The sequence below is a fragment of the Pseudonaja textilis genome, chromosome 2 (genome assembly GCF_049901715.1).
Source record: "Pseudonaja textilis isolate UNSWEBS1 chromosome 2, rPseTex1.2, whole genome shotgun sequence".
NCBI classification, from domain to species: domain Eukaryota; kingdom Metazoa; phylum Chordata; class Lepidosauria; order Squamata; family Elapidae; genus Pseudonaja; species Pseudonaja textilis.
In genome coordinates this window covers 67,169,390-67,193,530 of record NC_141991.1, presented here as the reverse complement: position 1 = coordinate 67,193,530, position 24,141 = coordinate 67,169,390, and the positions used below count along the sequence as shown (strand labels likewise).

At 38.8% G+C, this 24,141-nt stretch overlaps 1 protein-coding gene across 3 annotated transcripts in view; it reads left to right on the top strand.

Annotated features, from left to right (window-relative positions):
- Positions 1-2,737: 2,737 nt before the first annotated feature.
- The window catches only part of HRH2 (histamine receptor H2), a 45,606-nt gene continuing 24,202 nt past the window's right edge, over positions 2,738-24,141 (top strand). For all 3 annotated transcript variants that reach the window (XR_015741703.1, XR_015741704.1, XM_087924214.1), the window contains exon 1: positions 2,738-2,924. The gene's annotated coding sequence lies outside the window, so the exon portion shown is untranslated. The remainder of the gene's footprint in view (positions 2,925-24,141) is intronic.

The window sequence follows — 24,141 nt, the reverse complement described above, 5'->3', positions numbered from 1 at the left end:
TAACAACTGTTTTGCTTAACCACAGAAATATTGGACTCAATTGTGGCCATATATGTCAAGGGCTACCTATATAATAAAATCTTAACAAGTGGGGAAAAAAACCCTAACAATTCAGATTGTGAGGCTCTAAACCAGGAGTCTGCAACCGGCGGCTCTGGAGCCACGTGCAGCTCTTTCAGCCCTCTGCTGTGGCTCCCTGTGGGGTGATCCCGCCACTGGCTGGCCCCTCCCCTTCCTGTCACTCCTCGCCTGGCCTGAGAAGGTAAGGGGGATGGCAGGGGATGGAGACTCGCTCCATATTCCAGAGAAGGAGGTGACTGGGTGGGAGTGAGTGATGTCGAGTTGGCCACACCTACCCAGTCACACTGGTTATTAAATTATTGGCTCCCAGTGATTTCTTTTCTGTGGGAACGGGTCCAAATGGCTCTTTGACTGTTTAAGGTTGCAGACCCCTGCTCTAAACTTATGCCTGAACCTGACTCTAACCTCAGAAATTGCTGAAATAAGAAAAACTCCTGTAATGGAGCAGGCTCATATGGTGAGCGAAGGCAGTCCTGCAAATATTTTAATCAGGGACTATTCAGAGCTTTAAAGCTCATCACTGCCAAAACATTAAAATGCTAAGCAAGTTGTGGGAATTAAAGCAAATGGACTAAAAGCAGAAAAAACTCAGTTGCTCACTCAAACATGAAGATCAAGTAACAGCCACTGGGAATAAACCTTTGGACTTTATGAATAGGCTTTACCAACTTACTAACACATTCCATTGGCTGGCAATGAAAAAAGAGTTATCACCAGTTAATATCTATGCTGTAAAAAACATAGCCTAGACATTGATAATTAGCCTTATCTGCAAACAGTGCCTGGCACTGCATGAAGTAAGAACAAATTTCAGCCTTGCCAACTGGCTTTCTGTGGTGTACAGGACTACAACATCCAAAACACCAGACAGAATTTGGGAGTTCCCCAAATTACAATCACAAACATCTGAAGAACACCAGACTGGGAAAGGATGGTTAATTTTGCAGAAAAATTCATTTTTAAAAAAATTAGTAGCCATTTCTGTCAAAGTTTGGGATTCACTTAAGTGTCAGAGTTAATTCAGCAGCATGTGGAAAGCCAAGAGTTGAGCACCAACAACTATCAACCAAGAACACGTGAAAGTCGAGAAGGAACTTCTTGCTTAAGTCAGAATTTGCTGGCACAGAAAACTCTCTTGGGCTTCTTCCTGTCCAAAAGGACTTATTGGTCTTCCTGGATGAACAGAATCAATGCAGAGACTGCGATAGTTTCAGAGACAAAAGAATGAAGTTCTGTTCCACCCCACATGAGGGTGCTGCACAGATTCAAATACTCCCTGACTGTTCATATCATGTCATTGCAGGCATAGAAGGGACTGTATTGAATGTAATAGTTGTGCCATTTTGCCACTGTTTTTAAAAATTGGCTTTTTATATGGATGAATTAAAACATGCATTGTACCAATGAAACAAAACACTGAAGTTGAAAAGATGCCCAAGATCTGATTCTCATGAAGCATATTTTCCATGGAACATTCTACTTTTTGACATACCATACCCAGAGAAAATCTGAGAATTCTGATTAATCCAACATGTCACGGAGCAGATCAAGGGGGAAATAGTATGGATGCATTTTGTGCTTCCCATTGGCTCATTTTCAGAGAGGCAGTTGAGATTTCTGGGCCATATAAGAGTCACTTAGGGTTCAGTGGTGGGATTCAAATTTTTTTACTACTGGTTCTGTGGGCGTGGCTTGGTGGGAGTGGCAGGGGAAGGAGACTGTAAAATCTCCAGTCAGAGGTATACCACGGTTCTCCAAACTACTCAAAATTTCCGCTACCAGTTCTCCAGAACTGGTCAGAACCTGCTGAATACCCCCTCTGGATGGTTGGTGTAGAAATGTGATGAATCAAAGAAAAGAGACCTTAATTTACTTTCTAACAGAAATAATTCAACTCAGAACTAATGAGAAAAGTTCACTTTCTTGTAACCCATTGAGTTAAATCTCTGGATGCAAGCAGGAAAGAATATGCTGGCATATTCTACACATCAGATGAGATTTCTGGGCCGCGTCTTTGCAGGTTTAATTTCCTATCTAAATAATAATAATTCAGTTTAGAATTAGTGAGAAAAGTTCACTTTCTTTTTTTTCCCTTTGAGTAATATTTTTACATGCAAACAGAGAAAAAGCTTGCCACGTGTCCTACACATCACTGTTTCCATTGCTAATACCTGCTCTAAGTTGTTTCAGAAAACAAATCTGTTTTCTTCAACTGACCTTTTGGATGACTTATTCATAGGGGACCAGTAACAGGAGCTTTTTCCTTTATATTATTATATTATTCTTACCACAACCTGCTATACTTGTCAAGCAAATAAAATCTTGGTCGACTCCATTATGTGCCTTACTGTCTGGCAAAGGATGGGACTGCCTTTGGGCAAACTGGGTGTCTTTTTGCTGTTTCCCAACTATGCCCACATTGTGTAATACTCTAGAGGAAGCTGCTCTTGTGAGTATGTTGTTCTGGGATTTTAGACAGATTTTTTTCTGGCCTGATATGATGGTGGATTCTGCAGACATCGCTTTCTTGGAAAGGCAAGCCCTTGAAAATTCTCATTCTGCCCACTCCTTCCTTGACTCATACATGCAAAAATCAGCCAGCCAACTCATTGGCTGCTTTGATAAGTGGGGGTGGGGGAGAAGTGGGAGGGAAGTAGGAATAGAATTGGAGGCAGCTATCACTCTTGCTGTCAGCCTCGAGAATTTCCTTCTCTGCCGGTAGAAATTCGGCAGTTGAAAGAGAGGGAACTTAGAAAGGGCATCACCAAAGAGAGAGGAAGAGTGAGTAATCCTCCTGACTATCACCTGCAGCTGGTTTTTTCCTCCTTTTCTCCTCTGCACAGGTAACATGATACCTTTTTTCTCACCCCAACTGATGCATGCCTCCCCCCCCCCCCTTTTTTTTTTCTTCTTCTTCTTTTAAATAGGAAGCAAGGCAGAGTTAATTTCTGGACTGGCTCCTGCATTTAACTTAATGTAATTATAATGTAAATAATAAATGTAATTTCCTCAAACTCCGTGGGATTATATACTCCATGTATCCTGGTGAGCAAACGTGACCAAGCAAGATTCCCAAAGTCAGAAGTTATAGTTTAAACAGGAGAAAAGTACTTTTTCCCACCCAAATGGAAAGAAGGGAGGGAAGAAACAAGCTAAACTTTAGCACTTTATTTTAATTATTAAAGAAACCATCTGTTTGGAAGCCTCTTCCTCTTGCACAAAATAAATCTTGCTGTAAGGAATCCCTAAGTGTTCTTTGAAAGAGCACCAACTGTACATCTGCAGGTACATGTTACAAATTGTAGGAAATATTTTGGATTCCTAAGAAAAGCTTACAGACTACTTTGCTGTGGGTTACTGGGAAGCACATCATCTGTTATAGCAGTTGTTAGAAGTTAGCAATGAAGATGCATGTTAAGAGAATTTCCTGGCACCGTCTCCTTGAATTTGGCCATAATGCTGATTCCAAGATAGAGAATAATGGATCTGTTTAGTAGGTTGCATCCATATTTTCTATTGTCAACTCCCTTTCATAGCAGAAAGTAGCCGGAATAATGAGAAGACACCTTGAAAACTACAGTTGGAGGAAGATAAGAGGAGACAGTGCACCTCAGAAATTTAACAGCTTTGATGTAATGATATCAATAAATAGCCAAATTTTTGAGAAGAACACTTGTGCTACTTTGGAGCACCCAGAAATCTAAGCTCTCTTCTGCAATCTTGAGAGTGTTGGTGGTAGTAGTGGTTAGTACCAGCTAACTTATTCTGAATCTCTTTCTTTTAATTTTGAGCAAGGGTAGGCAGAAAGCAGATCTGGGACTATCAACATCAGATCTCTAGGTGATTTTCCAATAAGTATTTCTGATTCCCAATTATTGAACAATATGCGCAACAAAATGATTCTCTTCTTGCTGTAAATTACTCTGTGAAAAGGAAGGTTGGGAAAAACAGACATGGATCGTTCCATCGACTGCTTCAAGCTCCACTCAGTTGTGCTATTCAAAACAAATTTCCAGTCTCAGAATTCCCTCTAAAGTGAATATAGATGAGTTTCCTAACATCATATGATGGAAGAAACAGCTTCTGAAATGAATTCAAATACATTCATTCCATCATTTTCAAAAGTATCTAAAAATACATTTCTTACAGTTGAGTGTGCTTTTTTTAGAAATGTTTGCTAATTTCTCTTGTGCCATAAACTCATAAATCACTGCTTGTTGCAGTGAAAAGAAATCATTTTGACAACATTTCTAAAGCATTTACAATTTTATTATGTAATTGTGATATTTGCTTTTACCATCATCTTGCTATGTTGTCTTAATTTTTAATTCTGAGTGGATGTCAAAGATGTAGAGTTTAAATATATTTGTGAGAAGTTGGCAGTTGTTGAAACATAAATATTTGGGCTGGCAGTAGAAGAGGGATGATGAAAAGTAGGATTATCTAAATGAGAAGTTATTTCAGCTGGAACTAATAAGCACTGGTTGCCAGCTGCAGTTTCTGATTCCATTCTCCCAAATGTTTGCAATTTTAAAAAAGACTATTAAAAAAATCCACATTTGTTATGGTTTGCAAGTTTTCTGATACATAGAATACTGACTGCAACTTTTTCTAAAATGTAGATTTTGTAGAAAACCTCCCTAATGTACAGAAAGTTATTTTCTCTAACATGCAGTCTACATGCATTTTAAACATACCATTTCCAAATATGTGCATCTTGATACAAGAGTTTGAGGTAGCCAATGACATTCCTTTCTATCTATAGTCTGTTTTGCCCGATCTCTCCAAGGAAGTGCACCCATTGAAATCCAGGGTAAATTGCTTTTACACCCTAATGCATCCAGCTTAAGAGCCATGGGAGATAACAGGGATAGCATTTTCCAAATGTATCTGTTATTGAAATCATTAATAGGTTTGTTGAACATCTCCTGATCAAAGATCTTTTCATTTCTTAAATAGTGGCAATCAATTTGGGTTGATGTGGAGATGTGGGAAAAATTCAGACTGATGCAGCAGTGCCATGTTTGTCAAGAACAAAATCTCTTTGTATTTGTTCTGTCCTCATTACATGTTAGTTTGTGTGCTTGACATGCAGCTAAACCCACCTATCATCCAATAAAACAAGACTGTGTGCGTAGATCTGAATGTTTTGTTGAAAAAAATAGGATATAGTGAAATATATAGTGGGGAAAATAGGGATACATACAATGAGAATCAAATACAAGATAGACAGTATTGAGTTATTGCTGAACATAACAATTAATAAATACAAGCAATTTAAATCTCATCAGGATGCTCTGTGTGTGGGATGTGGGTTTGTCCGTGGATGACCATGTGCCACAGATTAAGAGGGATTCTTCTTTGTGCTTCTGCCTTTTCCAAATGCTAAAGAAAATGGAGTCTGGCTTCCCAGCGTGAACTTGTTTTGTGAGTGCGGGCTGATGGGTAAGAGAATTGAATCAGTTTCAAACAATATACTTGGTATTTAGTCTCTCCGGCCACTAGAAAGGGCTAGAGCACAACAACAGTATATAAAGACTATATGTTGGGGCATATTTGTCCCTTGGGCCACTGGATGGGGCTAGAGAGCAACAACAGTATATAAAAGTTATATGCTGGGGCATGACAGTATTCCATTTCACCCATCTCAAAATAGACTTTCCAGCTTTTACTGTGGTTGGGAGGATGTGGGAAAGATTCAAAGGAGCAAGCTCATGAAGAGAGAATTTGCCCATCCATATAAATTATATGAATGAAGCAGCAGACCACCTGCCTGATTATTAACAAATTAGCCTTGAACGATATTAGGTTATGTGAAGGGAAATGAGAGGAATGAGGAAGAAGAGATCAATTTGTACAGTAATTTGTACAGTAATGTAAGAAGCATAACTGATGCCAATGCATCAGCTTGATATTCATACCTGGGAAAATTCTGGGAAAGATAATCAAACAGTGTACTTGTGACCACCTAGAAATGAACAAGCCAGCAGGGGTTTATTAATGCCCAGATCATGCTAAACAAATCTTTATCTTTAATAAAGTGACTAAATTAGTGGAACAGCAAAATGCTATGGCTTCAGTAAGGCATTTGACAAAGTAGACTAAAGCTTACTTCTTGATAAGATAGAAAAATGTGGGATAGACAACATCACCACCAGATGGATTCAACATTGGCTGACCAACCACACCCAGCATGTAGTCCCTAATGGAACTACATCTACATGGTGGGAAGCATACAGTGAGGTACTTCAAGGTTCTGTCTTGGACCCTGTGCTCTTCAAAATCTTCATAAATGATCTAGATGAGGGGATAAAGGGGGAACTCATTAAATTTGTGGGTGACACCAAGTAGAGGGGAATTGCTAAACACTGGAAGATAGACTCAAGATTCAAGAAGGATCTTGACAGACTTGAGCATTGAGCCCTATCCATCAAGATGAAGCAGAAATGCTGAAATTTAAAAAAAAAAACACTTGGTGCTTATTTATGTGTAAATGTTGCAAACAGCAGGATCGCAATACCTCTTGACATCTTTATACTACAGCACGGGTGGCAAACTCACGGCATCACATTGCTATCACGTGACATTTCATCATGTTTTCCCCATTCTGGGGTGGGCATGGCCTGCACGTGACACATCCAGCCCACGGGTTGGCAGTTTGACTGCCCTGTACTATAGTATCTCTTTCTCTCTCTTTAACACACACATACACAGAAATAGCACAAAAGCATTTCAGGAATCTTCCTCCCTATTGAGGCTGGCCGTGCAGCAGTGTAGCTTAGAACAGTTGACTGTCACAGTGCTCCTCAAGTTACTTTGTCTGGCAAGTCTTATTCCACGCAAACTGGAAGATAATAGTGATTGGACCAGGGCCAGCCTTCTGCATGCAAAGTTTGCCAATCCACTAGCGAGCAAAGCAACAGCCTACCTTTTCTGAAAAATTGTTAATATGTAATGGTCCTTATGCACCACCTTTTTTCTAATTTAGGAGCTGAAACCTCTAGGTTTTTGCTACATAGAACTTACATCTGCTTTCTCTGGCTTGTTGGCATGAGTAGAGCTCAGCAACAGCTGGGGCACAGGCTTTCCCACCTCTGTTTATAGGGCCTTTCTGTTACTCACATAAATTCCACAATGGATCAGGGGAAAAGATCTGCGTATTAGATGGCAAAATATAAACCTTTCTGATGGCCAAGATCCTTCAAATCGCCCTATTTATTTTGAAGCAAACCTAATTAAATTCAGGACAATTTACTCCTACTGTCAGTGGAGTTTACTTCCAGTGATAGGAAATTTGTAAAACTAATGTGGTTTATTTTGGGGGGGCGGGGGAAGGACATGAGGCAAAGGAACTATTCTACATCAGTACTATAACGTCATTTTTCAACAATGATAGGATCATGCCAAAAAGGACATCATGTGGCCTGGTCAGAATCAAAGATTTTTATGGCACCTTTCTAAGCCTAATACACCTAGTCTGGAACACTTTCCTGGATGAGAGTCTGCTTTGTCAGAGGCATGAGGGGTAATGTTCAGTCATAGATATATTATATAGAGGTATGTAAAGAAGGGGGGGAAAGTAGAATTCGATGCCAATGAAATTAAAACTGATGAGAATACCGTTACAGTTTAAATACACATAAATAAAAAATAGTGACAATCCAGAATACCAGCTGCCAGAAGAAAATTGTGTTAGTCCATTGAAACAAAAACAGGGAAGAGTTGTGATACCCAAAAAAACAAATGCCGTAGATTTGCAGTGGTATGTACTTTTTATTGAGGCAAAAATATTTTTGTGGCAGGTGCTGCTCAGTGAAGTAGATTACAGGCCTTTAACTTTTTAAAGTGCCTCAGGGCTATGGTTGTTTTTACAGTTATGATTACTAGTGTTGATGATAGAGTCATTAGTCCACAATCTGGAAATGTTTACTTTGTCCATGGCCCATGGAACTCCAAAGCCTGATCTTTTGTCAATAATCAGCTGGGCCAAAGGAACAGATTACTGATAGCAGCAGGGAAAAATAAGTCTTTAGCAGAATAACAGGGAGGGCAAAGTGAGGTTCCAAAGACAGACACATAATGTCTGCATGAGTGAAACAGACAGAGACCTATGGAAAGAACAGGTATGCATGAATGGATGGATATGTGTGACCTCTGAAAAGTTCCTTCACTGCCAACATGCTGCCCATCTCCAACATGTTAGTCACGGGCATGCAGTGATCTAATGGGACTCCCTTTTCCTATTTGCCGTTGCCCTCGGTAACTAAAAATATCAGGCTGGTAATTTTCAAACATTGTTCATTAACTTGCTTATCAAGACATGAGGCAGTGCTTTTTGCCAGACTAAAACAGAGAAAGAGATGAATTCAGTAAATTATATTGCAAGTTAGATTGCACAGACAGTTAATAGAACAGTGGTCTCTGTGCTTTGCCAGCTCCCAAGATCTACAGACCAATCCCTTGCTTAGATTTATTTATTACATTTAAACACCACCTATCTCTCTATCAGATAATAATTCATAATAATAATTTGTGTACCTTAGTAGACCTTCTATTCCACACAATTGCTACTTTCAGAAACCCAAAGTATTTTACCAACAATGTTCTTGCTTAGGAATGCTTGAGGGGTTTGATCTGTTTGAAGAGATCTGGCTTTTTTTCCCCTGAGTAACAAAAAGATTAGAACTTTACGACACTCAAGCTTTGCCCATCGTGCGCACAGCTCTTGGCCATTAAATCCCTCTTTGTTTAAAGCAGCCTGAATTTCAAGAAAATATATTTTTGAATGTGTTTGTAAAATCTATGAAATCTATGAATATGTATGAAAATATGACTTCAGGAGTTTTAAACACATAGTTTAATGAGAAATGAGTTAGTATGGATGCATTAATTGTGGGTGAACACTTTGCAAGCAATAGGCTGATTTGTTGTATCACTTTTTGTTGACTATGGTGACTGAAGGGTAGCAGCAAAGAAGTACAACATATCCTCTTACTCATGAAAATGTTGCAATTATCAAGAATAAAGGCACTGTATTGCAGGAAATGCTATTTACAAATCTTGAGAGATTCCTGGAAGATTTGACAATATTCTTCCCAGACAATACCCAGCATTTCAATATTACTCTTTTGGGAAGTTTTGTAATTGAACTCTGAGATGACTTATGAAGGAAACTATTTTGCTCAAGCCGTTCACTTTCCAGCTTGAATTGGCAAGTCTGGAAAAAGATTGTGATCAAGATACATCTGAGTGAACACAGCTCCAATGCCCTATACAGCTGAGAATCCCAGATCATCAGAATTTATAATTGTGCAGTGGGTTGTAAAGAGCTGAATGCAGTTACAGGACTTATCCCAAATGTTGTGCAGGAATATAGGTAAATTTAAATTTAGAATAGCAATAGCACTTAGACTTATATACTGCTTTATAGAATGCCTGAATGAGGCTACTATAAGTCATTGAGAGAAATTGAAGAATCTAGAAGGTTGAAAATACTGACTTTCTTCGGAAAATGCCATTAAAAAAAACAACTTAGGAGAAGACACAAATACAAGATTATAGAAAGGACTGCCTTGAATTGTCCAAGGCAGAATACTGCATTTTAAGTCTCCTGGCTAATACTAAACTATAGCAAGAAACTAATCTACAGTATGTTTGGACACAAAAGTTCCTGTTTCCTGTCTGTCATATCTAAGCTGCTTCTCCAGTATGATGTTAACACCTCTAGATGGCTAGAAACAGACAATTTATAACACCTTACACATGTCTCAGCCACTTAGAAGAAAATACTGTGTTACTATTCTCCAGAGAGAAATGTTGGACAGAAGGCATATTCTTTTGCAAGTTGTAACATCAACTTGTTTTGATAATTGGCAAACTAAAGTAAATCACTTCATTCTGAATATATATTTCTCCTTCTCCTCCTCCTTACTCCTCACCTCTTCAAAGAATATATTCCATAGAATTAGAATCATAATGATGTCAGTGTAAGGATATACATGGTCTAATTGTGTGACATTTACACTTACATTTTAAGAGAAAAGTCACTATTATTCAACCTAAAAGACAAATACTATAGGAGCTATGTAGCAAATCAGCAACCAAAAGTGTGGTAATCATATGGCAAAATTCTATCTTCTGACAAATTATTTGGTATTAATTCAGGGCTAGTGCAATTATAATAATGTTTTAGAAATACAGGCTGATATTTTTGAGAGATATAGCCCAGGTTTCAAGGATGGATTAATACTAGATTGGTAAATGCTTAAAATGAAAGTATGTGCATAGTTAGCTGCATTATGAACCTGTTGAGTTGAGATTAGGATATTCATTCAGACCATTTACAAGATTGGCAAAAAAAGGTGGGTGGCTATAAGAACAGCTTTGCTGAACCAACCTAAGAGTTATCTCAGTCTAGCATTTTCTATCTCACATTGGCTATCCAACATGACTCTTTCTACCATTGTTTGTTGCAACTGAATGTGCAATTTCAGGCATGCTCCCCCCACCCCCCAACCTGTAAATAACACTGACTCTTCAAAACCCATTGCCCTTGATAGTCCTGCCTTTCATGGATTTATCAAACACCTTTAAAGCCATCCAAGTAAGAGACCACCATATCATGTGGTAGCAAAATAATGTTATGTGTGAAGAATATTTTCTTTCATCTCTAATTAACTTTGCTGACTGGCCCATGTTCCTAATATTTTGATTCAGTGAAAACAAATATCTCCCTACCCATATGTCCATTCCATGTTGGATTTAAAGTCATGTCCCCCTTCATTTGCTCCCACCCCAATAAAGATCAGGAACATTGGAGCTTTTTATTCTAAAATAGCTGTATGGGACCCCTGATCATTTTGGTTGCCTTCTTTTGCCTTTTTTTCCAGCTCTATTTTTGGCAAGAGGGGACAGAAGTTATGTTTGATTCAATCTCCCATTTAATTTCTGGATTTTACAAGTCTTTTTGCATATGTAAAAAAGGCTTTTGTGAGTTTTCCCCCATGTTCTCCTTAATCCAACAATAAAGAATTTCCAGAATTATTAGTTTGTTTTCTTACAATCTGCTGCTCAAGTCATTTGGAGGAGAGCCAAAATATAAATCTAAGAAACAAACAATCAATTCATGTATATAATCAGACACTGAATCTTACAACACTGATGACAAAATAGTATCCTCTGTTGAACTTGAGTTATGATAAGAAGGTGGTTGAAGGGCTGGTATGATGCCCCACAATACATCCCACCTAAAACAAGTGCATCATTCTGCTGGTCTTGCTTGCCCATTATATATTATACTTCTATAATATTCTATCCTCAATAACAGTTTACCATTGTTACTGATGAGAAAGAATTAGAAAATCTTTGTATGATTTATGACTGCCTATTCTAATATTTGGATACCACCAGTGGTCAAACATTTTACTACAAGTTCTATGGGCGTGGTTTGGTGGGCGTGGCAGGGGAAGGAGCCTGTAAAATCTCCAGTCAGAGGTGGGATTTGCCGGTTCTCCAAACTACTCAAAATTTCCGCTACCAGTTCTCCAGAACTGGTCAGAACCTGCTGAATACCACCTCTGGATACCACTATTTGACTCTTCTGGATTTTTATGACATCTATTTTGTCTCAGTTGCCTCAAACATTTAAAGCATTTTTTCTTTTAATTTTGTACCTTATATTTAATCAATTTAAGTTTGCAGCTTTTTTTCTTGGCAAAATATCTTCATTTTTGTACATCAGTTAAAATAAAGAATTTTTGCAGCTCAGGGTTGACATGAGGGGTCCTTGGTGCTCTCTGAGCTTGCTTGTTTCATTACTTAAACTAGATAACATGATCTAGTTATATTTTTTAAAAAAACTTGTGTTTGATATAAAAATTCTTATTCCTTTCCCCCTTTTCTTTTGACCAAAGCAATCCTGTTTTTAAAGAAAAGAGGTTTCTTTGTGGGACAAAATGCCTGATCACTAACTGTGGCCAGGCCTAGAAGATGGTTCAGAATATTTCCTTTCTGTAGCCTCAATGAAATAGTAATAATGCTGTCCCTAAGATTGGTATAACTTTGGACCAAATTTGTGTATATGTAGGCAGAAAAAATGGGACTTCAACCTTCCACCTCAGAAGAAGATTCATGAATATGCTCTATCCAGCCACTGTTTAAGAGCCATACATATATACAAGGCCAAATAGCATAGCATAGTTCTGAGGCAGAATGCTTAAAGAAAACACACATGGCCCTCAGACAAGGGTGCCAAGAAGAAGAAAAAAATCTTTTGACAGAGAGCCAAAAGCGAAGTAGAGATTGAGAGCATGGGAAGCCACAAAGATTCCCCAGGGATAGCAGGCTGTGGAGACTTCCACAGGAAGTTGAAAAACATGAAGTGGGAAGTCAGTTCTAAGAAAAAGAAAAATCTGTTACTTCCTTTGATTCACAGAAAAAAAAGTACTTTAGAGCCATTGTTTCTTCACTATGCATAAAACAAATTACAGTAGCATGGATCCAGGAGATTTCAGGAAAGCTAGATAACAGAATAGCAGAGTCAGAAGGGATCTTGAAGGGGTCTTCTCATCCAACTCCTTGCTCAAGCTGGAGATGCTATATCTGTGTTGGCAAACCTATGCCACACATGCCGGAAGTGGCACACAGAGCCATTTCTCCCGGCATGAGAGAGGTTGTCCAGAAGAGCCACCCTGCGCATGCGCACGCACACCACTGCCCAATAGCTTATTGTTGGGTATCTGGTATGCATGCACAGGGGGGCAGAGGGGGTGCGCAGGAGACATGTGTGCATGCACAGGGATGGGCTACACACGAGGGGATCACGCGCACATGCACAGACACGCTGTTATGTACAGAATAACCCTTGAGTAACAAGGATATGCACATGGAAACGTTTATGAGAGTAGTTATGAGTAATTATCCAGCCACACACACATACACTAAATTGAGTTAAAGTTTACTTTAAGAAATAGCACAGTCCAATAAATGGTCCAGGTCATATACATTTAACAGTCCAAAGAATATCCAATTACAAAGTCTTCTTACCAGTTGCCTTTGTTATTTACAGTAAACAAAGATATCAAAGTATAAGCATAGCAAAAATACAACAGAGAATCTTAGATAGCAACAGAATGTCAGAGATACAGAATGTCAGAGAGAGCAAGCAATAATCTCTAGCTCCCTCTTATGGTAATTTGCAATATAATCAACCAATCGGAATATAGTATAAATCAATACAGTGATTTTGTCTTAAAGCTACAAGCATACATTGTTGGTTTATATATTGCCAACCCAACTAATTGGTGGACAGATTCCTAACACACACTAAGTGCGAGGAGGAATTGCACACACATGCGCAAAGATGCACACCACATGAGGGGAAATTGCACACGCATGCACAGGAGGCTTGGGAGGGCCGGCACACATTGCTTTCTGGGTGCTGGTATGCAATTATCGGTATGGGAGCTGAAAAAGGTTAGCCACCATTACGCTACATCATTCCAGATGTAGCTGTCCAGACTCTTCTTAAAAGTCTCCAGTGATAGAGCGCCCACAACTTTTGAAGGCAAGCAGTTCCACTGGTTAATTGTTCTCAATGTTAGGAAGAGAGCTTGCATTTGACAAAAGATGGGGACTGAAACTGAAATGGAATTAAGATTGGGCACTGAGTCCCTTTGGCCCACTATCTGTCCTAGAGCATTGTATAACCAAACACACCCCTGCCTTTTTTTAGTCTGGAAAGCTAGACAGTCCAACTTCTTTTATCCTAACGATTTCAGCAAATCCTAAAGCTGCAACTCTGCAGCACTTTTCAGTGTTTGGAGCAAACCACAGTAGATGAGAATGGGGGCTGAGACCATTCTCTCTGCTCCAATGTGTGCTACAAAAAAAAATCTGTAAGAGAATATATGAGAGTAATCTTTTTTTGCACTGTGCCTTTTAGACATTTTGGAATATAGCTCCCTTGTCTCTGAGTTGATGGGGATTGTGATGTAAAGGGCAACAGATGGAGAAAAATGCTTATATGAGTAATCTAAGAAATAAACTATTGCAGAATTTCCTTTTATTGTGGCAATCAAGATATATTATTCAAATGGTAATCTTATGCCTTTCTTTGTTAATGAGTATGAGTAGTTGAAATAGAACCCAGTTAATATTTTTAAAAGAAGCTAAGGAGGTTTGCCAAAATGTTGAGACTTCTTCGGTTTGCTAATATCTGATATACAGCTCCTCCAACATTATCTGGTATTTCTCAGTTATCCCCCTCACACAAATCCAAAAGAAACTCTACTCATAGGATGAAGGTACATTCTATCAGTACCACCTTGTCTATGGCTGGCAGGAGATATCATGATGGAAAGCCATTTCATCTCTTCATTCTCTGTCAAAATGGTTCTGTTCTTGATCAAGCTTCCCTTTGATTGTAAGTAATAGGAAAGAAAATAATTAGGCCAGCTGAATGACTGGTTTAAATTCCACCATGAGTTGGAATGTTGGGTTAGGGTTAAGAATGTTTCTTTCACTAAAGTTACCCCACAGCTGTTTGAAAATTACTTCTAGAGATTTTCGTTGCAGATGTTCAGGAAAGAGGAATATGCTAAGATCCCCATCTGCCAATTGGAGCCTCATACATCCAACTGATCAATTCACTAAAGACTGCTCTGAGTTGAGCTTGGTTCCTAGTAACTTCATAGACACATCCATGTAGAGATTTTTTTAGCAGCAATGTCCGCATTTTTTCTGGGATATTTCTACAAGAATGCAAAGGATGCCATTCTACAATTATCCTAACCTCTCATCTCCTGCAGTTTCTGGATAAACAAAAGCAATCATAATCTCAAACTCCCATGAAAAAATAATAAATACATTTTCAACTCAGTTCTTTCCACCCACAAACATGTTGTTGTACAAGGAAACTGCAAGAGAGTATGGTTTATTTTAAAAGGGGGAACACTTAAATTACTTAGTGCCATCCACTTCACTGCACTTAAAAGCATCTGGATGTGTTATGATATTGGCAGCTTTGCAACCAGGTGCACTTCCCAGTATCATTAAGATTAGTTGCATGCTGCTCTAGCAAATGGAAGGAGAAGGAATTCCTAAGTGATACAGAACCTTTATAGAAGTTGCATTTTTAAATGAAGCTGCAGAATGAATCTAAGCTGCCTTGTTTATTTGCAGACTCTTGCAACTTTCTCCAGTACAATGGCCCAGAGGAAGCGTGCAATGGTAAAACTGGGTTCTTTTACATGGCTCAGTTAAAATGTTCTCCATTTATAAATCAATAGAAAACCAGCATAAATCCCAATTGCCTCTGTTTGGCTTGCAGTTGGTGAAGACATTACTCATTTCCAATGTAAAGAAGGTTGGCCTTTTCCCATGGAAAAGGGCATCACAAATTGCTATAATTTGTAGAATGATCATGAGAAATATCTAGACCAGGCTTGTCCAACCCGCAGCCCACGGGCGGCATGCGCCCAGGACACCTCGTAATGCAGCCCAGTGCCCACCCCAACCTTCGTGCCAGAGCCAGCAAGGAGGAGGAGGAGAGGCAGGCGCAAGGTGGGGTGAGGCGAGCACCAGGCCAAGCAGCAACAGAAAAGGTGGGCGCCGTCAGAGCACCACCTCCTGCTGTTGCTGCTGCCGCTTCTGCCCCCGCCGCCGCTGCCCCCTCCGCCGCTTCTGCCCCCGCTGCCACTTCTGCCCCCGCCGCTGCTTCTGCCCCCGCCGCCATTTCTGCCCCCGCCACCGCTGCTTCTGCCCCTGCCGCCGCCGCTGCTTCTGCCCCTGCTGCCGCTGCTGCTTCTGCCTTCCAGTCCTGCCTCATCCAGCCGGGCCATTTGCAGGAGGAGAGGTAGGCATGAGGCATGTTCGCTTTCTTCCCCCCCACCCCACCGCGCAAAATTTGGCCGGAAAATAAACTGTGATAAAAAAACCATGATAAAAAATAAATAATTTTTAATAAATAATTAATAATAAATAATAAAAACATCTCACTAATTCATTTCCAAATAAATTTAATATGTTAACTATGTTTTCTATGGTTTTTTTGCATGATCAGGTATCATTACTGTTATTTTATGTGCGGCCCAAACCAAATTTTCATCTTCTAATGTGGTCCAGGGAAGGTGAAAGTTTGGACACCCCTGATCTAGACCTCTGGATCTAACTATCTGTCAGAACTTGACTCTAGTGTCCCTGGCCAAATCTCCTAGTCCAGGGATTAGCTGGCCAAATTAGAGAGGTGGCAGGGTAAGGGGAAGTGGGGGAGGGTTTATTAACTGCCTGGATCAGCACAAATAGTGATAATCCAAACAGACAACAGGCATAAGGATATTGCCCAAACTGGCTCACTTTCTGCTGCTTCACCCATCTTTTAATGCAGTTTGAGTTTCTCTGATTACAGATTTAGCATGCTTCACCAATGTGCAATAACCTACCTGCAAAAGCATCCCAGACAAGTGCTGACAGAGCAGAGCAGAGCAGAGAATAACATCTGCACCCATACCTGAGCCTTTACCATCAATACCACCACTGATTAGCTGGTTTGCTTGTGCTGATCCATATAGCTGTGAATCAGGGTTTGGCTCAGAAGGGAGGAGGTGACATGCCAGGCTGATCCCACCTCTTGGAGGTCCCCTGATAGCATACTGCTGTTTGGCGAAGCAGATCAGATTGTACATTGGTAAAACTGTACCTGTTTATTGACTGCTTAAGGAAGAAAGTAATTTTAATACTGAAACTGGTAAGGGTAACTTATGGCCATCTGTAGTATTGGGTGAGGGTGAGATGAATAACATAGGGACAATTATTATTTATTTATTAAATTTATATGCCACCCATCTCACAATCATAGGACAGTTTGTCCCATGGTGAGATGCAAATGGGGAAAGGTCTATTGTCTGTTTCACTCTCTACCTGACATGGGATTAGCTGGTGTCCAAAACCAGCCTGATTGTTTTGCTTTGCTTCATTTTTTCCCCTAAATTGCTACTTTAAACTGGTGGGATTTGCTTGAGCCAAGAGGCAGGAAGGTAGGACATTTCCTTCCAACTAGAGAATGAACTGTCTACCTTTGACAGTTCAAGAAAAAAACAGATTTGCACCTCTATCAAATAAAAGAGCAGAGGTAGAGGACGGGGAGTAATGGCTCTCAACACAAGCTAACAGCATCTAATCAGCTAAGTCTGGAGCCTGTTTTGAACTAGTGCAGAAGCCACATCCAGAGATAACCTGTTTATTGCACAGTTTATTCCATTTATTTTTGCAAATACATTTTTATTTGGTTTAGCAATCTAATTGATCAGCAAACTAATCTAATGGATATTACATTATTAACTGCTGTTTCTTTAGATACTCCTAAATGGTTTGTAAAACAGGGTCTCTGCTGTTACATCTTCAGAATATTTCTATTTACCTTGCAGGTCTCACTAGATAATCACTGATTTATAAAATGGATATAGTTTTGCAAACAGAATCTAGTCTCCCTTTGTGAAAGATAATTTCAAAATATTTTAGGCTACAATCTTTAAAAAAAACTTGCTCAGAAACAGTGTTTTCCCTTTTCCCAGTGCAACGTGGAAAAGCACGCATTGGCCTACACAAGTCCTGCATGTTATTTTTACAAAGTATATTCATGTATTATGTACCTCCAAGTTGTACATATACGCAGAGCTTTGTAATGTGAAACTGTTGGTCAAGATCATCCATAAGAATGTTTAAAAAGTCAAGTTGGTGGCTATGCCCAAGCATCAAAATGGGTGGGCTTGATCACAACAAATGCAGGCATCGTCTTGACTTTCTTGAGTTCTTTCCAGGATGTACGTGCCATGAGTGCTTATAAGGATCATCTGGTTCCTCAAATTATTGCAGATGAAGCTCTAAAAATAGTAAAGTTTGTAGCTTTTACTGAAAAAGCAAAAAAGACATTTTACTCATTTGAGTGAGAAACTTGACAGAAGTTTCCTGGATAACAAGAACATTTCTTCCCCTCATTCCTGGAAATTCTATTCCTTAGACACTTTAATACAATGGAAAAAGAAAGAAAGTATTCACTTCAGAATGGCCAATCTGGATTTAGGGAATTATGTCATCTGTCGGAAAAAAAATCACTATTTTCCTTTCTCCTTCTGTGACTGAGAGGAGGATGAAGATAATTTTTAGAATGCAAATACAATGCAGTATATTCAGTTTCAATCCAAGAGGGACAGAATTTCTCATGATTATGCTAAATGCAGGGTATGATGTGCATGGCTGTTGAAATTATACATCATTCCAGTGTCTCAAGAATTAGGAATTGCCCCGCTTGTCTCTAGGCATGGCACAAACATGCCCTGGCAACTTTTTTTTTAAGCTGGGTCCCCATGGAGTTGCCTTCATCTCACTCCCAAACCACAAGTGATATAAACTTAATTCATCTTTTGAAATTGTACAACTCTAAACTTATAACTCCCCTTCCCCCTTACTCTAACACCTTTGAAAAACAACTTCAAGAGATATAAAATCTCTTAGGCTTTATCACCTATTACGCTAAAGAAAAGTCAAGTGCCTGTAGTGAGTAGGAAGAGAGGCCAAAAAGGTAAGAGGGAGATCAGTCACAGGGACAGCCAATTCACAGTTTTCTGGCCCATTCAAGGATAGGTGAATAACACTTCAGCAGAACATTGGAGAAAGGTACTTGCTTCCCAATTCAAAGTCAACTTTACATCATAGTAACTGGGTGATATGTACCTAATGCACCTACTAAGATAGATAAACTAAAATAATTAGGTGATTAGGTGGTTTGTTATAATGATTAAGGCATTAAGGTAGAAACCGGGTGTCTGTAACTTCTAGTCCCACCTTAGACATGAGACTCAGCTGGGGTGATCTTTGACCAGTCACTCTCTCTCATCCTTGGAAAGCAGGTAGTGACAAATCACTTCCAAAATCTTGCCAAGAAAACTTCAAGGACTAGTCCAAGCAATTGCCAGAAATAAATACTGACTTGAAGGACACACACACACAGAGAGAGAGAGAGAGACAGAGAGAGAGACAGAGACAGAGACAGAAACAGAGACAGAAACAGAGACAGAGAGAGAATGTAAGCAGCAGAAGATAAGACTTGCAGACTACTTCTATGGCCTCACCCTCAACAATGTGGGTAATTTTATAAAAATTAAGAGTGAAATAAAGCAATTCACTACCATGTTTTTGCTTGAAAAATCTCAGGCCTGAACTGTCAATCAAGAGAGGTTCTCTTTACCTCTGCCAAAAGAAGATGGAGCCTTGATTTTCTGTCTTTAACAATATGGTTGGCAGCTTCCTAACAAAATACATTAATTACAATTCAAAACTAGCAGGGTACTTTTTTCTTCTGAAATGCCAAAAAAAAAAAGCATTTTGTTGCCAGTTTTTTAACATTTATACTTTTTAATAGACTTGCATTTATTGAAGCTGTTTTAATTGTTCATTGGGAGCCACTCAGAGTTCAACATAAGATGGGTGGCTATGTGTGAGAGAGAAAAATAATTCAGCCCCTTTTATCCCATGTTCATGTTGTTATTGGAGGCTTGGACAAACATCACAAAAAAGTAGTTTCTGAGTTAGACTGGGATTTAATTATATTCTGGAAAGGCAAACTTTTCTCAACTTTCATTTGCAATGTATATTCCCATTTGATGCCAATTTTACCTATTTTTATCATGCAAACAGTTCAGTCTTGGAAGAATTCTCAAGTATTTGATTGGATCAGATACTATTATATGGTAATAAAGGAATGTTTCTGCAACAGCAAAGTGACTTTTGTTTTGGTATCACTTTAATGTAATGATTAAGCAAAAGGCTATAAAAACCAGTAAACTGTTGGTTTTAGTCCGTCTTAGGTATAAAACCAGCTGGGTGACCTTGAACTAATTACTCTCACTCAGCCCTGGGACAATGGCAAACCACTTCCGATATTTTGCCACAAAACCTGCAAGTACTTGTTTAGGCAATTGCCAGGAGCCAACATTGACTTGAAGGCATCAAAAAGAAAAAAAGTTGCTTACAAAGCAACTATTTTTGTATTTCCTTGTCACATAAAATGTCCTAGTTTTGGTTGTGTGTTAGTTTTCACCTGGCTTTTTCCAGATCAGTAAAGTTGGGAGGAGATGAGGAAGAGAACAATTGGAAGATACAATGCTTCCAGGCCAATTTGATATTCCTTTCATGAATCCCAATTAATTCAAAAGGTGACATTTCTTGACATGGCAAGCAACCCATTTAGGAGCAGGAGCCAAGCTTTACTACAACTCAGAAGCAGGACAGACTAAGCATGGACTATGCAGCTCCCATTGCCAGACAAGCCAACCAAAGAACTGGAAACACCCTATTTGGAAAGCTGTCCAGCATCCCTGCTTTCCACTGCATGATTTCCCCTCACTTTATCTGCTCAAAGCTAGACAAAGGCTTCATTATTTTGTTTAAATATCTCAGGGAAGCTGTCATTACAGGTTCATCTAAGCTAAAAAAATATTTGGATAATGTATAGCACACTGTAGCCAACCAGGCATTCTTAGCTTTTATATAAACAATAATAGAATTTATTTGCTTGAGTTATACCATTGTCATTTGTTAAACTAGGTTTAAAGTTTAGCAACTTTTAAACCTGCTTTATGTGAAGCTGCCAATTGATCCTTATTATTTGGAGGGGGGGAGATCTCATTTCGTCAAACAAGAAAACTAGCTTTGAGGTCATATATTAACTATAACAATCACTAATAGCAACCTCACTGATGCATGTCAAAGTAGTTTCTAGCTTTGATGGACACAGAAACGATTTAATTGTTTGCAGAGGAGTGCTGAAGGCTTCTGAAATATGGAATGGGGTTAACTATTGATTTTGGGCTAATATCATTGCTACATGAATATTATCTCTTTAAAAGGAAGGAAGGAAGGAAGGAAGGAAGGAAGGAAGGAAGGAAGGAAGGAAGGAAGGAAGGAAGGAAGGAAGGAAGGAAGGAAGGAAGGAAGGAAGGAAGGAAGGATGGATTCTACATGGATCATATATAGTAGCAATAGTAGTAGTAACAAGATAACAAAGACTGCATACTGAGCCTTGTAAAAATGGAAAAGAAAGAACAGAGGGAGACAGGGATGGAATGAGGACTTAAAACCCTGAACCAAAGCCCTGCACAGTACTGTTGAAGGGTAAGAAATGCTCTTCAGGGTTATAGCCAGTCAGCAAAGCCAAGGCACAAAAACAAGCAACATAATGATAACATGTCCTCAGGTTCTCTAATCTGTAACATCTTATCAAAAAATATGCTGATACAACAACCAATCCACAGGGATGGAAAATACACATTGGTGCATTGCATTGCAATGCATTGCAAAGGTACACACACACACACACAAGGTTCTTATCAAATCTTGTGTTGATGTAATTGCATGTCCTCAGAACTCAACATAAAATTTGCTCCATTCTTCTGATGATAGCTCTCTCACCCTCCCTCCCTCTCTCCTCCCCACCATTTATCTTTGAATTCCTTTGTCTTAAAGGGAGACATCAGAACCCTAACACGCTGCAGATTATTGCACCATGACAGCTGCACCACAAAAGGGAGAAAAAAACTGATCCAATTAATGTAAACCATTCTAGCGGGGAGATGAGAAGGGAATAGGGTATTCATTGGCTAACATGGGCTTACAAAAAAAGAAAAAGAAATATCTCTTAGAAAAGAAGTAGGAGATCTTGGAAAAGATAACCTTAGTTCTAATGCTTTTTTCATCTCATTGGGCCAATTCAGACATTATTCTACCTGGAGTGCTCAAAATAAGAGCACTTCAGATCATTCCATCCATCACTGGCATTCTTGTGATATTGGCTCCCTGCAGTCTTCACATATTCAGCTTGATTATCTACACAGGTGGGTGGGGGAAATCTATGGCTTCTATCAAGTTAGGAGACTGTATTATGCATTATCAGTTTCTTGGCTCATGTAGAATCCTACACATATACAGCATATTGTATGCTTTTTCCCTCCAAAAAGCCACAGTGAACATACAATGCCTACAGAGAACAAGATTATTTAAGCATTTATTGTTCCAGGAATAAGAACATCTGAATGGGGATTTCTCCTTCTGTCTCTTGTTATAGTAATTGCATGATAATGTTTGTGAGTTTTCTAGATAAGTGGTTGGCTTCATGGCTTTTTTTTAAAAAAATGGAACTACTACCAAGATAATTTTTTCTCCTTGCCATCAAATTCCACAATAATCAGGAAGGTTATTCATTATTCCTTACGACCTCCTATTGAATTATGAATATTTTTCATAATAAGATAGTTTTTACTGCATGTTGCAGCATATTCAGTTGGGGGGGGGGGGGACACACAAAAAAGTCATATATGTGTAAATGTACGACTTTGAAAGCATGTTGCTTGAAACCCCAACAATGAATTCTGTGAAATGTCATATGCACTTTTCGTAACAAAGTAGTTTTCATATGAACTTCATCCAATTTAAAGGACTATAACTCAAAAACATGGATTTCTATGGAATTTAGGAAGAAACCTATTGTAGCTTTATGTATATATTTGGCAGCCTATATGTTTCCACACTAGAGAAAAACAAAAATATTAAACCAGATGTACAAAATCTTTGCACTGATTCTGTGAAACTTGCCATCTTTTTTTCCTTTGTATCTACCTACCCTATAGATTCTGATCCTGATGTTTAAAAAGCATTGATATTTTCACATGCTTAATAATGAAAACCACGAATCCCTTTTTTCCCCCTATCTCTTCTACTGTTTCTTTCCAATGATGAGTTACCTGCTGCCTTTAACCCCATTAGATTCATACTAGGGTAACTATGGTGATGCAGTGTCTCAAACCATACAGTAATACCTGGGCAAATTATTAGTCTATTTATACAAAGTAGTAGTAGTAGTAAAGATAATAGTAGCTATGTTGTGGCTTGAAATTTTTAAGGAAATAATTGAAATCCCTGTAAATAATTACCCAGGTGTCCATAAAATAAATTCCTAAGATATATCTTAGGCCATTTAGGAAGGCCCTCCCAGTTTACATGTGTTCAGTTTCTGACATACTTAGTTAAAGTAATCTCTGAGGCTCCTAAATTTATCTACCTAAAAATATGTTTCTCTTTAATATCCTGAAAGAGAAATAATTCTGCCAGACTTTACAGATACTTTTGGTACTGTATTATATACATGTATGTAAATATGTATGGATATATGTGTAAATGTATAAGTATATACATTTACACCAGTGGTGGCATTCAAATTTTTTTACTACCAGTTCTGTGGGCGTGGCTTCGTGGGCAAGGCAGGGGAAGGATACTGTAAAATCTCCAGTCAGAGGTGGTATTTGCCGGTTCTCCGAACCACTCAGAATTTCTGCTAATTGTTCTCCAGAACTGGTCAGAACCTGCTGAATACCACCTCTGATTTACACATCTGTACATATGTAGCTACCTATTTATTTATTTATTTTGATTTGTCAATCGCTTGCAAGATAATAGGTATAAGTATATACATAGTTATGAATACATGAAATGGGTACATATAAGAAAAATAAAAGAAACAATAGGACAGGGACGGTAGGCACATTGGTGCACATAATTATGCATGCCCCCTACAGATCTCTTATGAAAGGGGTGAGGTCAATTAGTAGACAGTCTAAGGTTAAAGTTTTTGGAGTTTGGGGAAGAAACCACAGAGTCAGGTAGAGTATTCCAGACATTGACCACTCTGTTGCTGAAGTCATATTTCCTACAATCAAGTTTGGTGCAGTTAACCTTGAGTTTGTATCTATTGTTTCCTCTTGTGTTGTTATGGTTGAAGCTGAAGTATTCATCGACGGGTAAGTCATTGCAATGTATGATTTTATATATCATACTTAGATCAGACTGAAGATGGCATAATTCAAGGTTTTCTAGGTCTAGAATTTCAAGTCGGGTGGCATAAGGTATTCTACAACAAGTAGAGAAGTGGAGAACTCTTCTTGTGAAACATTTCTGGACTTTCTCAACTGTGCTAATATCAGATACGTAATATGGGTTCCAGACTGATGAGCT